We start from the raw sequence: 19,451 nt of genomic DNA on the forward strand, positions 1-19,451 counted from the left end.
AAGTTCATCTGGAAGAACAAGTCGTCAAGATTTTAAGGGAATTACTGAAAAAAATGCTAAATGAATGAATGCTAGCTAATGCTAGCTGTGCAAGACCTAAACCTATTTTATAAAGCAGCATTCATCAAAACCATTTGGTACTGGCTAAGAAATAGAGTAGTTGATCAGTGGAATAGGTTAATCTCACAGGACAGAATAGTCAATAACTATAACAATTTAATGCTGGACAAACCCAAAGACCCTAACTTTAGGGATAAGAACTCACTATTTGACAAAAACTGCTAGGAAAATTGAAAAGTAGTATGGAAGAAATTAGAATTTGACCTACACCTAACACCACATACCAAGACAAGATCTAAATGAGTTCATGATTTAGACATAAAGAGTGATATTATAAGTAAATTAGAAAAACATATGATAGTTTACCTCCCAGATCTGTGTAGAAGGAAGATAGATAATTTTGATTATATTAAGTGAAAATTTCTTTGTACAAGCAAAACTAATGCAGACAAGATCAGGAGGATAGCAAGAAATTGGGAAATTGGTTTTACATTTAAAGGTTCTGATAAAGACCTTGTTTCTAAAATATATGGAAAATTGACTGAAATTTATAAGAATTCAAGCCATTCTCCAAATGCTATAAATGGTCAAAGGATATGAACAGACAATTTTTCAGATGGAGAAATTTCTAATCATATGAGAAGGTGCTCTAAATTAATATTGACTAGAGAAATGATAATTAAGACAACTCTGAGACACCATTACACACCTCTTAGATTGGCTAAGTGACAGGAAAAGACTTGGAGGGGATGTGGGAAAGCTGGAACACTAATGTTGTTGGTGATACTGATTCTGAAGAGCAATTTGGAACTGTTCAAAAAGTTATCAAACTTTGCATACCCAATTCAGCAATGTTTCTATTGGGCCTATATCCCAAAAAATATCTTAAAGGAAGGAATGGAACCCACATGTGCAAACATGTTTATGGCAGTCCTTTTCATAGTGGTAAGGAACTGGAAACTGAGTGGATCCCCATCAGTTGGAGAATGGCTGAATAAGTTGTTATGTGAATGTTATGGAATATTATTGTTCTATTAGAAATGATCAGGAGGGTGATTTTAGAGAGATTTAGAGAGACTTACATGAACTGATGCAAAGTAAAACGAGCAGAACCAGAAGATCAGTGTACATGGCAAGATCAATATTAAACAACCATCGATTCTGATGACTGTGACTCTTTACAACAATAAGATAATTGATGCTGGTTCCAAAATATAAAATAAACCCACTTAAATAATCAGCATTTCTATATGTTACTAACAAAGCCCAATTGCAAGAGATAGAAAGAGTAATCCCATTCAGATAACTGGAGATAATATAAATTATTTGGAAGTTTACCTGTTAAGATAAAGCCAGGAGCTATAGGAACACAATTACAAAACACTTTTCACACAAATAAAGTTAGATCTAAACAACTGGAAAAATATTAAGATCTCATGGGTAAGCCAAGTTGATATAATAAAAATGACAACTTTACCTAAATGAATCTACCTATTCTGTGCCATACCAATCAAATTGTCAAGAAATTACTTTAAAGAACTTGAAAAAATAACAAAATTCATCTGGAGGAACAAAAGGTGAAAAATTTCAAGGGAATTAATGGAAAAATTCAAAATAATGTGACAGCTATATTTGATATAAAACTATAGTATAAAGCAGTGTTCATCAAAATCATTTGGTACTGGCTAGGAATTAAAGTAGTGGATCAGTGGAATAGATTAGATTTACAAAACACAATAGTCAAGGACTGCAGTAATCTAGTATTTGATAATCTCAAAGACTACAGCTTCTGGGATAAAAATTCACTATTTGCCAAAAAAATATAGAGAAAACTGAAAAATAGTGTAACAGAAACTAGGCATTTATCCACACCTAATAACCCACTACCAAGATAAGATCAAAATGAGCTCATGATTTAGACATAAAGAGTGGTACTCTAAGCAAATTAGGAGAACAAGGTAGTAGTTTACCTCTCAGATCTGTGGGAAAGGGAGGATCTTATGATCAAAGAAGAATTAGAGAACATTATGAAATGCAAAATGGATAATTTTGATTATATTAAATTTAAAAGATTTTCTACAAAGGAAATCAATGCAGATAAGATTATAAAGGAAGCATAAATCCCAGACATAAAATAGATAGAAAAAGGAAAAAGAATGTGAGAAATGGGAAAGCATAACCTCCCATTTCTATCTAGTCAAGCTACAGAAATGCTGACCAGGTAATAGATGAAAAGTATAGGAAATCAGTTGAAGTGTGGTGAAATCAAAAAAGTACTGAATTCAGAATCTCAGCACATGAATTTAAATACTAGGATAGTAGCCACTTACTACCTGTGTGAATTTGAGCAAATCTTGCAGCCTCTCTGGACTTTACTTTTCTTATTGATAAAATCAGAGGTTAGACTCAATGACCTCTAAGATTCCTTCCAACTATACATTTATTTCCGGATTTTTCCCTCCTATAATTTTAGTCAATAGGTAGTAGAGTGAAGAGCCTTATCTTTGGGGATAGGTTCACAGCATTCTGCTGGGTTAAGATAGGTTCAAATCCTACCTTGCATATTACTGACTATACAAGGATGAATAATTTACTTAAGCTCTTTGTAAATAATTTCTTTAGCTATACAATGAAAAAGTAGGACTTCATCATTTCCAATTTCTTCCAATTTTTAGTCTATTGTTCTACAATCCTTTATTTTGACATTTCTTTATATAAATATGACAGTTTATCTACCACTTCTCTCTTAATTGTTGTTCACTTGTTCTTCAGTTATGCCCAACTCTTTGTGACTTCATTTGTTGTTTTCTTGGCAGAAATACTCGAGTAGTTTGCCTTTTCCTTTTCCCATCCATTTTGCAGATAAAGAAACTAAGGCAAATAGGATTAAGTGACTTGCTCAGGATCACACCACTAATAGTTGTCTACGTCAAATTTAAATTCAAGAAAATGAATCTTACTGACTTCAGGCCTAACATTCTATCCATTGTACCACCTAGCCATCTTCTCTTAATTAATAAGTCATTATTGAGTGAATGTTTTGCATTAGAGACTGTTTTAGGCATTGGGCATCCAAAGACAAAAATAAAAGTGTCTTCTCTCAAGAAGCTTATATTTTATTGATGGAAGATTGGAGATGTGAACTTCTTTGTGGCAAATACTGCTACACATATGTGTCCCTTACCACCTTATATATTGATTTCAAAAAGTAAGGTTTAGACTTAACTATCATGTTCTTAAAAATCCAATTATTTTTTTGTATTTACTATGTTCTTAAAAATCTAACACCAGGTAAAAATATTATGTATGTAGCACCCTAGAAATGTCAGTTATTAATGAGGAGAAAGAAGAATAGAGAATGGTGAAACACCCTCTTTTATGTGTGTGTGTTTTTGTGTTTGTGTATCATGAGAAAGGAGGAAGGAAGAAAACAAATATTTTTATTGAATGCTTACTATGTGCCAGACACTGGGTTAAGCTTTGTGGATATATTAGAAGCAAAAGCAAAAGATAATCCCAGACTCTTAAAAAGTTTACCTTCTAAGAAGATAACACATGAAGGGACACAAAAATGAAAAGAGAGATGCATGAGATGAGGGAAATAAAAATACCAGTGGAATCTTTTTCCCAATCCCAAGGTCAGAAACAAGTATAGGCAGAAAATGAAGGCCAGCTAGTAACCCTCCACTAATACAGGCCTTGGAACAATTTACCAATGAGAGACAGAAGTGGGACTAACAGGAGGTTATTCCAGATTGAGAATACCACAATTAGTTGTCCAAGAGCAATGATGGCCTGAGATACTGAGGAAAGTTCCAGAATGAGATACCATAATACCTAGAACAATTCCTGGCACATAGAAAGTTAATAAATATATGTTGATTGATGGTTGATTGGATAAAATTTGATGGGTGGAGTGATTCCCTTGCTGGCTGCCTAGTAACATTATTCTAACTTTATTTCATTGGGTTTTCCTTTCAGGGTTTGGAAGCAAAAAAGATATTTAGGCTACAGAGCTTACATCACAATTCTCTCTTGGTTTCAAACTTGATGGAAAAAGCCTGATCAAATTTCTAACAAAGTCCAAAACATGAATGCAATAAATCATACCCTGTTGACTTGAAAGCAGAAATGTGCCTCACTGTGCTATTACCTTACTAAGAAATGCTGTATTCTGTGACTAGCCAAGAGATATAAAGTCAACCATTGGGAAGTGTTGAAGAAGGGAAAGATTTAGGCTGATTGTTGAGCTGGGATTGATATACACTCATTCTAATTCAGTCTTATAGAAGTTTGGTTTTTTATGTGTTCTCAGTTAATCATAATCATTAATATCTTATTTTTTTCTAAATAATAGTCCAAACAAATAAAATAAAATAAGCACACAAAACCTGAGGCAAAAAATGCATCACTTTAAATCTTATTTTCTAATTTATGAGATTGGTAAAAATGCAAATTTTATGAAACCTATAGTTTGCCACTTGTATCTAATTCCACTATTTGAAATATGGTTTATTCAAAAAATCTTTACAAATCAAAAATTGATTTTAGTAGTTTTATTCACTAGTTAAAATTATCCTCCTGCAAACAACTATCAATAATGTATTTTGGCAATTAATTTTCTCATAGTATTGACAAATAGATGACATGTAAAAACAAAATATGTATTCAGTAACTTTAATTTCAAGTTTAGCTGAAATATGATTGAATAACAACATTGCCAAATATTAACAGATTTGTACTAGGATAAATTTTTCAAGCTACCCCAAAAACATAAGAATCTAATTTGTGATGTGCTCCCAATTCATTATTTAAATTGAATTTTCCACCCTTGAGCTAATTCGTTTATAGTCTATTTTGGAACATTTTGCTTTGTGCAACTCTTTAAAAAGTAATGTTTACCATGCTTCTCTCCTTTTCTTTGCTCAGAGATGAATATTAAAAATGTCAAAATTTGAAATGTTATGTAATTTGATGGGAACATTGGGCCAGATTCAAAAAAAGGAATATAGCAGATACAGATATTTCTCATTTTGTATAGTTTTAACAAATAGAGAATCCTTCTGTTTTTTATTTACAGTATAATGCAATTTACTTTTGTAGCATCCTTCATATAATAGTATCACAAAATAATTCACAGTTGATTACAGTCAAGACTATTTATCTACCTTTGAATTTTAACAAATAGATTTTACCCAATTTCTTTTTGGGCCATTTTTCTTCCTAACATGAATTTAGTACTTGTGAAAGGTGCCAGATTGATAGCTCCATTGAATGAAAGCCTCTATTTATCCACAGATGAGATATGGCATAAAGAACCACACAGCATAATTACTAAAGCTCTGTACTGGGGGTGGTATATTTACTTCTCCACATAGGCACTACATGTAACTCTAATTATTGTCGTTAGGAGCTAAGTGGCTCTACAGAGAAAACATATTCATTATAAAACCACACACATCATACACTCTTTTAGCATACTTAAGAGAGAGCAAAGGCATAGAACTGGAAGCCTGGAATCTTACTGGAGTGTTTTCACTCCCTGAGGGCAGGGAACTTAGCTGAAGTAGTGCTATATAAAAAAAAATCATTCAATAAATGATGAATAAATAAATAAAAACTCCAACTCTCCCAGCAATGCATCCAACACTGCAATTTCTACTAATGGTTTTGATTTTGGATGCTGAAACTCAGCAATGTTCTACTTGTGTATGGTATATAAAAATGTAGAACAGCTACAATTCTCCTTTTAAGTGGTCAAAGGAGGTAATTACATCCAGGGGTATAAAACATATTGCTGTGATGTCTTCCTCATATTTATGAGTTGATTATGTGCCATGATGAGTCCTGGATATGTTTTTCATTTTTCCATTGTGTTCCAGAGGCTCACATCTGCTATGGTTTGTGCACATGTATGTTTAAGGTTATCCATGAACTTCACAGAGAAACTCAAGACATTCTGCATTATGCCTTTTTTATAAAAGAATTGTTTGTGACTTTTTCTGATTCAATACATATGGTTGTGGGAAGCAAATTCTGACTGTCCAAACTGGATCCTCCCTTAGAAACACTTATTTTAGACTGGTGCTTTTTTTTGCCATAAGGAAGAGTGGTTTCCAGTCAAAACATTTAATTAACAGCAAGCTGAGATGCTCTTGTCTTTGTTCTGCTTTATTGACTGTCAATAACCATATGTAAGTGATAAGGAAAGTGACAACCTAAGGACATGAGTGCTTGCTCACTGGACCAGGTCCCTAACTATACACATCTGTCTCTGATAACACCCTTGTTATATTTTTAAACATCTTCTCTTACTCTTTATTGTTTTTTCCATATGACTAAGAGAGGGACAAGAGACAGATTCAGATATACAGAAAGAGACAGACACAGAGACACAGACACAAACAGAGATTGATAGAAAAAGAGCAGAGAGAGAAGGGATAAAACTAATTAGGATCAAATGATACAATATGATTGGCAATATTTCCTTTTCTAAAAGTAACCTCAGGTAACTTACCAGAAGCAATGGATACAAAAACTATTGGAAAACTTGAAAATTATGAACTCATTTTCAGAAGTACAAATGTCTCGATACTATTTTTATTAATGCTTTTTAAAAGGTTGTATCCACTAACACTACAAATTCCATAGAGCTATATTATAATATAAAGGGTATTTGTGTTATGGGGAGATGAGGGAAGGAAGTGAAAAGGATTGAAAACAGATGCTATAATTGCCCATTTCTTACCATTTTTCTGTTTTTTCAAGGTATGAGCAATAAAAAAATAAACCAGAAATGTAAGGGTTACAGAGCAACAAAAAGAATAAAACATACATTAAGATAGAAAGGTCAGCCAGTAAAAGAAATCCCTAAAGCAATATAAGTGTGTATATGTGTGCATATATGTATATACACACAAGTATATATATTTATAGATATAGATACAGATATAGACATATCTATATGTAGAAAAATATCACCACAGTTACATTTAATAATAACCTCACAGAGGAGAACAGATAAGCTACAATAACTAATACCAAAGGCAATGTAAGCCTCAGTAATGAATCCCATGATATTTCTATGAAAAAAGGAAACTGGAAAGTGCAAATGTTTTCAATGATAATAAAAGAAAAGGAAAACTCAAAAAGGGAAGGAAACCTCAAAAAGATGGAGGATGGGAGAAATACTCCCCTAAATTAGCAGCCTAGATTTCCTCACTGATATTTGGGATAACAGAATGCTCCATCAGAGTTGCATCTGTATGAGAGATTTCCTAATTAATTAACTTCTTTCTTTTCTTACTTTGAGCTTTGAAAAAAAATTTACAATTATTATGAACAAAAAAGTACATTTTGTCTTTCTTGATGAGAAAAATCTTCATTTTATTTAAGACTAGCCCTATTTGTATCTACACCCATCCAGTTACTGTAAGAGTTATCCATTTGGGCCTATTCCTAAGAAAGTTTGATACCAGAATGGAGCCCCTAGAATAATGCCTTGAAATATATATTGTCCATTTCACAAACATCTTAAGAATTACAAGAATAGGAGCTAAGGGTAGTGCAACTATTTTCTCTGTAGGAGGAAAGCATTTTTATTTTTACCCCATGTAGTTATGGCATAGGAAAACGACAGAAACCTAAGGGGGCATTCCTAACAAAACATGAAAAAATTAGTATTCTGAAGAAGGTAGCCCACAGTAAGTAAGCCACTAAATGTATTGATGATGTGATAAGTTTGTCTGAAATTTATCCTGAATTTAGAATATCTCCCAAATTTCAACAAGGATACCAGAATATCTCCCAATAACTACCCAGAAGAGAAAAATGTAGTTAAAATAAGCTCTGATTATTATACTCTCTATTTAGATACCCTTAACTTCTCCATTGTAAATTCAGAAATATCTCCTTTAAAGTTGTACGGAAATGTGACAAATGACTATATGTGCATGGAAAAGAATGTAAATCATAAGGATGGGAGCGATTTAGAAGTTAAAGATCTCTGGATCAAGAATTCACTAACAAGGTAAAGCAGAAAATTAAGGAGTTTAATTCAATTAAAATTAAAGACACATTTTCCGTACTAGCATGCTACTTTAGGAAAGAGAATTGGGTTTAAAACCAGAAACCTCACATTTGAAATTTGAAGTGTTAATAGTCAACTAAATATTAGGATAACAAAAAAGAACAAATTATATAAAGCACTTTGAAAACTGTGAGCCAGGGCAACTAAACTGAGCAATAGATAGAGAATACTGGCTCTAGTGTCAAGAGGACCTGAGTTCAATTCTGATTTTGATGCTTACTAGTGTGTGACCCTTAAGCAAGTCACTTAACCTTGATCACCTGACCAAACTAATAAATAAATAATAAACAAGAAAAAATTGTAAGCTACCCAACTTTAATTTCGATGATATTCTCTCTGTATGAATAAGATTCCTTCATGCTTCTTTCATTCTGTTGTGGATGTCTTTTTTTGGTAGATCCTCCAAACATAATGTAAGTCTTTCCTCTGGTTCTTTTATTATCCAAAGGATAGCAATGTAACATATAGGCTGTTTATTTATTGTATCTGCTTCTTGCTAAGCTCCCCACTTCCTATTACTTTCAATAATGTATTTTATGCTACATCTGTCTTGAAACTTTCCATTGACTTTTGGGTCTCCTGTAATTTAAATTGCTTTGAGATCACGAAATCCCATGCTTCACCATATAGGTTCTCTTTGAGAAAACTAGTATTAAGACGTTGAACTTTTACAGAACTGAGTTGCTTGGCACTCTTTAAAAAAACCACAATTTCCCAAGTGTAACATACCCCAATTTGTTCCTCCTGGTCAATACTAGTCCCAGCTCATTGTCTTCAGAATCTAGATACACAAATGTACTAAATTGTTTAACTGCCACTTTTGCTCTTTATTATTAAATAACCTATTTCCTCATATATAGAAGGCATGTTTTCCCTCTACTGACAAGCTTCCCATTTGATTCTGGACCAAACTGGACAAATTCCAGATATATTTAAATACTATGCTATTTAAAGGACATCTAACTATGTCAGCATGACTATTTCTTCCATTGGTGAAGATCGTTGATTCATTTTAATGTAGTATGTTGTTTTCAATAGCTTCTGCAGGTAAAAATCTTACCAGCCTACAGTCAAACAGTTGATGGGCCTGTCTGAATTCACCTAGGTGGGTTTTATTCACCAGGTATAGAATTCATCACCAAGGTTATACTAAAGTTTTTCCTGTTGTAAAGATCTGATCAGACTGATTCTACTGGCAACTAGGGTCACTTTCTCATCATGATGAAATATTAGAACAGGATTTTAATGGAAGAATAAAAATGTCTTAACACTTTAAGTATAAAAAAATTTTTCACCAAGAAACTCTCATAATTTATGTTGAGTATTCTTGTTACTGATGAAAAGGGTCATATACTTAAGCTACTGAGGGTCTGAAACATATATCCAGATTTGCTGACTCCAAATTCATCATTGTTAACATTTTCGTGTGTATCCTAACCCCTTTGTTAGTCTGGTAAAGTCAAGGGACTCCTCAGAATATTATTGTTAAATTAAAAAATCAAAATATATAGTATTACAAGATAAGCCAATTAAATTGAAATATAATAATCAAAATGTTAAAAAAAACAAAATCCAAATATCATACCCTAAGTTAAAAGCCACTATATTATAGCATAAGTTTGTTTTGTTAATGATACTTAAAATGTTTTTTTCATTTGTTTTAATGCTCATTTGTTACCTTTCTTTCTGTTTTTAATGTAGAAAAATTCATAAACTGAATTTAGAAACACCACTATAATCAATTACTAAGTGAAAAATATAGCCAATAGGGTTACTTCCTTTTTTTACATTATGACAAATATATATATATATATATATATATATATATACATGTATGTGTGTGTATATATATCTATAGTGAGTGTATATAATTCACATATAGATTGTATATGTGTGTGCATGTATGTGTATAGAGGTATATGTACATATATGCATACTTATATACATACTTAAATCTTAGTGATGTAACGTAATATCTTTTCTACTCAACTAGTTTTAATTATGCTTTAACATACATAGTGTGGTGATTATTTTTTGTTTTGTTTTTGTCTTTTTAGGGCACATTTTAAAGGATTTTTCAGAAATGCCTACTTCTATTTCAATCACCCCATTTTCAGTAGGAGATGCCAGAGTAATGAATCTACCCAGCAGGATCCCTGTTGGATGATGCAAACTAGGCTGGAGTAGAATGGCTTCCTTTTTAGAAAGCATCCCGGATCAGAAATATTCCAAATGGCAGTGAAATAGCCCCATGATTTATCTTTGGGGTATAGCATTTTTTAAAGTGAACTAGCTTTAACCAAATTCTAACTGAGCATAAAATGATGCAACTTGGCTTGCAACAGATTCAGGTTGTAAATCTACTAGACAAGAGAGATGTTGACCTTTGAATCCTACATAATACCTGGCAATGCTGTGTTATGGACACTAGCTAATTATCAGTTAAGAGCAATTTTGGAGAAGCAAAAAATTTACAATTATTTCTAAAGGAGAAAAATGATACTGCTAAGATTATATTTTCTTATTAATAAAGTTGTGGAGTTTTGAGATAGTTCAATGATTCTCTCATTTTGATATAAAATGCTTCTTTCAAGGAGATAAAATGAGGGAAATTATATCTCATGAAGAAGCAAAAAAGATCTATTATAATTGAGGGAAAGGGAAGGAGGTGAGCATTGTGTGAACCTTACATCACATTTGACTCAAAGAAATAATATCAGACATATTTAGCTCACAGAGAAACCTCTTTGACACTATATGGAAGTAGGAGAAAAAAAGAGGAAGGGAAGGGGAAGACTGATAGAAGGGAAAACAGAAGTAGAAAGGGAAAAGCTAAGAAAAGGGAATGAACTGTAAAAAAGGAGGGCTGTTTGAGGGAGGTGATCATAAGAGGCAAAACACAGGAAAAGGGGAAGAAGGAAAAGAAAAAGAAAAGTATAAGTTGAGGAAAATAAAATGGCAGAAATATAGTTAGCAATTTTAATTGTGAATGTGAACAGGAGTTCACATTAAATGAGAAATGGATTGCAGATTAGATTAAAAGCCAGAACCTGCAATATGTTGTTTATAAGAAACACATTAAAAGCAGAGTGACATGTATAAAGATTAAAAAGGCCAGAGCTGAATCTGTTATACTTCAGCTGAAGTAAAAAACAAACAAAACAAAACAAAAACAAAAACAGAGATAGCAAACAATATCATACCAAATAAAAGAAAACATAGATCTAATTAAAATAGATAAGGAAAGAAACTATATTTTACTAAAGAGTACCCACAGATAATGAAGTAATATCATTTATATGTTAGTAATGTGTATAGCATTACTACGTAGCATAGCATCCAAATTCCTAAAGAAGTTAAGAGAGCTGCAAGAAAAAAGAGACAGCAAAACTATCCTATTGACTCTCAACTTTGCTTTATCAGAACAAGATAAATCAAACTGCAAACCAAATAAGAAAGAAAAGTTAATCCTAAAGAATGGGAGGGTGAAACAACAAGTCATAGACACAACTGATAATTTCATCTAAGAGAATGATAATAATGAGACAACATACCAAAATTTATTCAACACAGCCAAAGTTCTTCTTAGGGGAAGTTTTATATCTGTAGATGCTTATTTGCATAAAATAGAGAAAGAGAAAATAAATGAATTGTGCATACAAATAAAAAAGCTAGAAAAGAACAAATTAAAACCCTCCAATTAAATTGAAATTGAACAAACTATTAATACAACTCCCTAATTCAACCAAATATTTAATGAATAATCAATTTTGATAATGTAAACTATTTGGAAAAATAGGAAAAGAAATTCTTTTCATGACAGATATGATGCTGATACCAAAATTAGGTAGAGTCAAAACAGAAAAAGATTTCATTTCTTTAATCAATAGTAATTTAGAGCACCTTTTCATATGATTAAAAATGTTTCAATCACTTCATCTTCAAAGTGTCTGTTCATATCCTTTGACCATTTACCAATTGAAGAATGACTTGAATTCTATATGAGTCAATTCTCTATATATTTTAGAAATGAGGCCTTTATCAGAACCCTTGAATGTAAAAGATTTTCCCAGTTAATTGCTTCCCTTCTAATCTGTCTACAATGGTTTTGTTTGTATAAAAACTTTTAAACTTAATATAATCAAAATTTTCTTTTCAACTCTTTTGAACTTAAAGATGATTCAGGCCAGTTCTAATAGTCTTGTGATGAAGAGAACTATTTGCACCCAGAAAGAGGACTGGAAGGACTGAGTATGGATCACAACATAGTATTTTCACTTTTTTATTGTTGTTTACTTCCATTTTGTTTTCTTTCTAAATTTTTCCTTTTTGATTTAATTTTTCTTGTGCAGCATGATAATGATATAAATATATATAGATGAAGTGTGCATTTGTAACATATATTGGATTAATTGCTGTCTAAGATGGCTCTTTTCATCACAAAACAATTGGAACTGGCCTATATTACCTCATTGTTGAAAAGAGCCAAGTCCATCAGAATTGATCATCATATAATCTTGCTGTTGTTGTGTATAATGTTCTCCTGGTTCTACTCACTTCACTTAGCATCAGTTCTCTGAAATCATTCTGTTGATCAATTTTTAGAGAACAAGAATATGTCATAAAATTCATATACCATAACTTATTCTCCAACTTATGAGCATCCACTGAGTTTTCAGTTCCTTGCCACTACAAAAAGAATAGCCACAAACATTTTTTGCACATGTAGGTCCCTTTCCCTCCATTATGATCTCTTTAGGATACAAGTCCAGTAAAAACACTGCTGGGTCAAAGGATATACACAGTTTGATAGTATAAATATATATGCTTATATTTGATTTACATATATTTTACCAAGTATAACATATATTGGATTACTTGCCATCTAGGGGAAGGGTTGGAGGAAGAGACGGAAATTGGAACACAAGGTTTTACAAGGGTCAGTGCTGAAAAATTATCCTTGAATGTGTTTTGAAAATAAAAAGCTTCAATTAAAAAATACATTAAAAGAAAAAAAGAAAGAAGGAAGGATTTAATGAGAAAGAGAATGGGTTCTGATTTGGATTTGTTTAGTTTAAGATGTCCATCAGAAACCAGTTTGAGATAGTCTACAAGATATAGGAGATTGGAAGTGAGAAAAGAAGCCTGGATAAGCAGATTTGAAAATCATTAGCATGACGGTGATAATTGAAGATGAACTATGAAACTATATACTATTATTTATATAGTTCAGCTATATTCCTTCTTCCATCCTTGCATATATACAGTGAACCAAGTGTAGGATTTTTAACATTTATCCTTATTCAATTTTGACTTTTTAGACTTGGACCACTGTTTTGGTTTCTTGCTTTCCTTTTGGATATTGACTTTCTCATCCAGGCTTCTCATTTCCTTAGATTTTTTAGGAAAAGAATTTTTAAAATTAAATTAAGAATTAAAACTAAAATAATTTTTATTTATGGAATGAAACAAGCATTTCCATAATGTAGTATAATAAAAAGATGATTGCACAAGAAATTGCAAAACTATTATGTGCAACTTGCTATTCCTTTTAAATATATAACAAAATATCATGTAAATGTCAAAAAAAGGGTTGCTACAAACATTTTGCACTTTTATATGATTTCTTTGGGATACAGGCCCAGTAAAGACACTAATGGATCAAAGGATATGCACAGTTCAATAGCCCTTTGAGCATAGTTCCAAATTATTCTCCAGAATCGTTGGATCAGTTCACAACTCCACCAACAATGTATTAGTGTCCCTGTTTTTCCACATTCCCCCCCTTCAACATTCATCATTATCTGGTCCTATCATCTTAGGCAATCTGAGAGGTGTGTAGTAGTACCTCAAAGTTGCCTTAATTTGCATTTCTCTGATCAATAGTGATTTAGAGAATTTTTTCATTTGACTAAAAATGGTTTTAATTTTTTCATCTGAAAATTGTCTGTTCATATCCTTTGACCATTTATCAACTGGAAAATGGCTTGTATTCTTATAAATTTGAGTCAATATATTATAGAAATGAAGACTTTTTGATTAAATCTTTTTTTTTTTCAAAACATAAGCATGAATAATTTTTCAACATTTACCCTTGCAAAACCTTAGGTTCCAAACTTCCCTCCCTTCCCTCCAAGCCCTCAACTGGATGGCAAGTAATCCAGTATATGTTAAACATGGTAAAATATATATGTTAAATTCAATATATATAATTTCCAGTTATCTTGCTACACAAGAAAAATCAGATGAAAAAGGGAAAAATGAGAAAGAAAAAATGCAAGCAGACAACAACAAAAAGAGTGAAAATGTTATATTGTGATCCACACTCAATTCCCACAGTACTATCTCTGTGTGTAGATGACTCTCTTCATCACAAAATCATTGGAACTGGTCTGGATCATCTTAATATTGAAAAAAGCCATGTCCATCAAAATTTATCATCATATAATCTTGTTGTTTTTGTGTACAATGATCTCTTGATACTACTCATTTCAGTAACATCAATTCACATAAGTTTCTCCAGGCCTCTCTAAAATCATCCTGCTGATCAGTTCTTATAGAACAATATTATTCACATACCATAAATTATTCAGCCATTTTCCAACTGATGAGCAGTCACTCAGTTTCCAATTTCTTCCTACTACAAAAAGGAAGAAATGAAGCTTTTATCAGGACTTTTTAAAATATTTTCCTAGTTTTCAGCTTCCCTTATAATTTTGTTTGCATTGGTTTTATTCACAGAAAAACTTCTTAATATAATCAAAACTGTTCATTTTGCATTGCATAATGTCTTCTAGTTCTTCTCTGGCGACAAATTCCTTTCTTCTTCACAGAACTCAGAGGTAGGCTATCCTTTGTTCTTCTAATTTGCTTATAGTATCTCTTTATATCTAAATCATGGACTCATTTCAACTCTATCTTGTTACTTTAGTTGTTGATCAATGCCTGATTTCTGCCATACTATTTTCCAATTTTGCCAGCAATTTTTGTCAAATAATGAATTATTTTTCCAGAAGTTGTGCAGTCTTTGTGTTTACCAAACACTTGATTACTATAGTCATTAACTATTATGTCTTATGAACTTAGCCTATTCCACTGAGCACCTCTTCTATTTCTTAGCCAATATCAAATGATTTTGATGACCACTTCATAATATAGCTTTAGATCTGGTACAATTAGACCACCTTCATGTGCATTTTTCTCATTAATTCCCTTGAAAATCTTTACCATTTATTCTTCTCAGTGAACTTTGTTATTTTTTTTTATTGTCTCTGTAAAATAATTTCTTGAGAGTTTGATTGGAATGGCATTAATAGTAGATTAATTTAGGTAGAACTGTCACTTTTATTATATTAACTCTATGAGAACTTGATAATCTTCCAATTGATTAGATCTGAATTAATTTGTGTGGAAAGTGTTTTGTATTTGTATTCATATAGTTCCTGACTTTATCTTGGCTGTAGCTTCCCAAATATTTTATATTATCCAGTTATTTTAAATGGAATTTCACTTTATATCTCTTTTTTGCTAGACTTTCTTTATAACATATAGAAATGCTGGTGCTTTATATGGATTTATTTTGTATACTGCAACTTTGCTAAAATTGTAGCAGTTTTTAAGTTAATTCTCTTGGATTTTCTAGGTATACCATCATATTATCTGCAAAGAGTGATAATTTAGTTTCCTCATGACCTACACTAATTATTTTAATTTTTTTCTCTTTTCTTATTGATGAAGCTAACATTTCTAATACTATGTTGAAAAGTAATGGTGATAATGGGAAGCCTTGTTTCACTTCTGATTTTATTGGGAATGGTTCTAGTCTGTCCCCATTACATATGATGCTTGCTGATGGTTTTAAATAGATGTTACTGGTCATTTTAAGGAAAATTCCATTTATTCCTATATTCTCTTGTGCTTTCAATAGGAATGGGTGTTGGATTTTGTCGAATGCTTTTCTGCATCTATTGAGATAATCATATAATTTATGTTAATGTGGTCATTAATATAGTCAGTTATGCTAATAATTTTCCTAATGTTGAATCAGTCCTATATTCCTGGTACAAATCCTATTTGGTCATGATATATTATCTTGGGGATGACTTTCTGTAATCTTTTTGCTAATATGTTATTTAAGATTTTTGCATCAATATTCATTAGGGAAATTGATCAATAATTTCCTTTCTCTATATTCACCCTACCTGGTTTAGGAATCAGCATCATATCTGTGTCATAAAAGGAATTTGGGAGGAGTCCTTCTTTCCCTATTTTTTTCAAATAGTTTACATAGTATTGGAATTAATTGTTCTTTAAATGTTTGGTAGAATTTGGTAGAATTTGGTAGAATGTTTGATAAATCCATCTGGACCTGGAAATTTTTTCTTAGGGAGTTGATTACTATAGTCATTAACTATTATGTCTTATGAACTTAGCCTATTCCACTGAGCACCTCTTCTACTTCTTAGCCAATATCAAATGATTTTGATGACCACTTCATAATATAGCTTTAGATCTGGTACAGTTAGACCACCTTCATGTGCATTTTTCTCATTAATTCCCTTGAAAATCTTTACCATTTATTCTTCTCAGTGAACTTTGTTATTATTTTTTTATTGGCTCTGTAAAATAATTTCTTGAGAGTTTGATTGGAATGGCATTAATAGTAGATTAATTTAGGTAGAACTGTCACTTTTATTATATTAACTCTATGAGAACTTGATAATCTTCCAATTGATTAGATCTGAATTAATTTGTGTGGAAAGTGTTTTGTATTTGTATTCATATAGTTATTTCTTTTACTAAAATGGGACTAATTTATTTTCTCTTCTGTTAACCTGGGTAATCTATATTTTTGTAGATATTCTTCCATTTCACTTAGATTATCAAATTTATTGGCATAAAATTGGGCAAAATACTGCTAATTATTGCTCTAATTGCTCTAATTTCCTCTTAATTGGTGGAAAGTTCTCCCTTTTCATTTTTGAGACTAACAATTTAATTTTCTCCTTTCTTTTTTCTAATCAAATTAACTAAAAATTTATCTATTTTGTTGTTGTTTTTCCCACAAAACCTACTCAGTTTTGTTTATTAATGCAATAGCTTTCTTATTTTCAATTTTATTAATCTCCTCTTTTGTTTTTGGAATTTCAAATTTGATATTTAATTGAAGATTTTTAATTTGTTCTTTTTTTAGCTTTTTTAGTTGTAAGCCCAATTCATTGATCTTCTCTTTTCTCTATTTTATACAAGTAAGCATCTAGAGATGTAAAATTTTGCCTAATAACTGCTTTGGCTGCATCCCACAAATATTGGTATGTTGTTTCATTATTGTCATTATCTTGGATGAAGTTATTGATTGTGTCTACGATTTTTTGTTTTACCTATTCATACTTTAAGATTAGATTGTTTAATTTCCTACTTTTTTATCTATGTTCTCCTGGACTGTTATTACATGTGATTTTTATTTCATCATGATTTGAAAAAAATATATTTACTATTTCTGCCTTTCTGTATTTGATTTTGAGCTTTTATGCCCTAATACATGGTCAGTTTTTGTATAGATCCCATGAATAGCCGAGACAAAAGTACACCCCTTTCTGTCTTAATTATATTTTCTCCAAAGATCTAACTTTCTAACATTCTGTTTACGTCCTTAACCTTTTTCTTATTTCTTTTGTGGTTTGATTTATCTAGTTCTGAGAGAGCAATATTGAGGTCCCCCACTAATATAGTTTTGCTATCTATTTCTTCTTGCAGCTCTCTTAACTTCTCCTCTAGGAATTTGGATGCTATGCCATTTGGTACATATATGTCTAGTATTGATATTGCTTCATTATCTGGGGTACCCTTTAGTAAGATATAATTTCCTTTCTTATTTCTTTTAATTAGATTTATCTTTGCCTTCATTTGATCTGAGATCATGATTGGTACCTCTGTTTTGTTTTTTGTTTTTTGTTTTTTACTTCATCTGAAGCATCTCTAGCCCTTTACCTTCACTCTACATGTATCATTCTGCTTTAAATGGGTTTCTTGTAAACAACATATTGTAGGATTCTGGTTTTTAATCTAGTCTGCTATCCACTTCCTTTTTTGGGAAGCCCGTCCCATTCCCATTCACAGTTAAAATAAGTAATTATAGATTTCCTGCCATTTTATTTACCCTAAGTTATGTTTTTCTGTTTCCTTTCCCCATTCCCTCCTCCCAAGTATTTTGTTTCTAATCACCACATCTCTCAAAAAGTCTTTGCCCTTTAGAGCCCCTCCCCTTTTCTTGCATCTTTCCCCTACTACTTCTATTTTCCCTTCTATTAGCCTTACATTTTCTTTTTCCTTTTCCCCTCTCAATTTCCTATAAGATGAGACAAGTTTCTCGGTGAAACAAAGTATGTCTGATATTCTCTCTTTGAGCCAAATCTGATGAAAGTAAGATTCACACAATGTTCCCCCTCCTCCCTTCTTTGCCTCAATTATAATGTCTTCTTTGTCTCTTCATGAGATGTAATTTCCTGTATTTTACCCCCTTCCCCTCTTTTTTCCAGTATAATACCCTTTCCACCTCTAGTTTATTTTCCATTTTATCAGCATCCAAATTCTTAAAGGACAAGTTAAGTGAGTACAGTAAGAAATAGAGAGCAGAACTGTACTCATGAGCACTTTTACTCTCCCCTCTCAGAACTTGATAAATCAAAACCAAAAAATCAAAAACAGCAATAACAACAAAATTGAAGGGTAAATAGAACATTAGAAAAATTAGAAATGACAGACCTTTAGAGAAAACTGAATGGGAATAGAAAGGAATATATCTTTTTTCAGAAGTATATAGCACCTAGACAACAATATACTATATAATAAGACAAAAAAATCCTCAAAATCAAATATAAAAAGTCAGGAATATTTTATATGTCCTTTTGAAATCATAAAGTAATAAAAATTACATTAAATGAAAGGAAGTGGAAAAAGATAAAAAATTAATTGTAAACAAAATAATCTAATCTTAAAGAATAAGTGTATCAAAGAACAATTCATAGAAACAATAAATAATTTCATCAAAGAAAATGACAATAATGAGACAACATATCAAAATTCATGGGATACAGCCAAAATAGTATTTAGAAGGAAATTTATTTTTCTAAATTTTTACATCACCAAAATGTAAATAGAAAAGTTAAATGAATAATTAGATATGCAACTGAAAGAACTTGGAGAAAAAATCTCCAATTGACCTCAAATTAGAAATACTAAAAATCAAAAATAAAATTAATGACTGAAATTAAGAATAATAAATATCTAGGAGCCTACTTTA

This window comes from Sarcophilus harrisii, chromosome 1 (genome assembly GCF_902635505.1).
Source record: "Sarcophilus harrisii chromosome 1, mSarHar1.11, whole genome shotgun sequence".
NCBI lineage: Eukaryota > Metazoa > Chordata > Mammalia > Dasyuromorphia > Dasyuridae > Sarcophilus > Sarcophilus harrisii.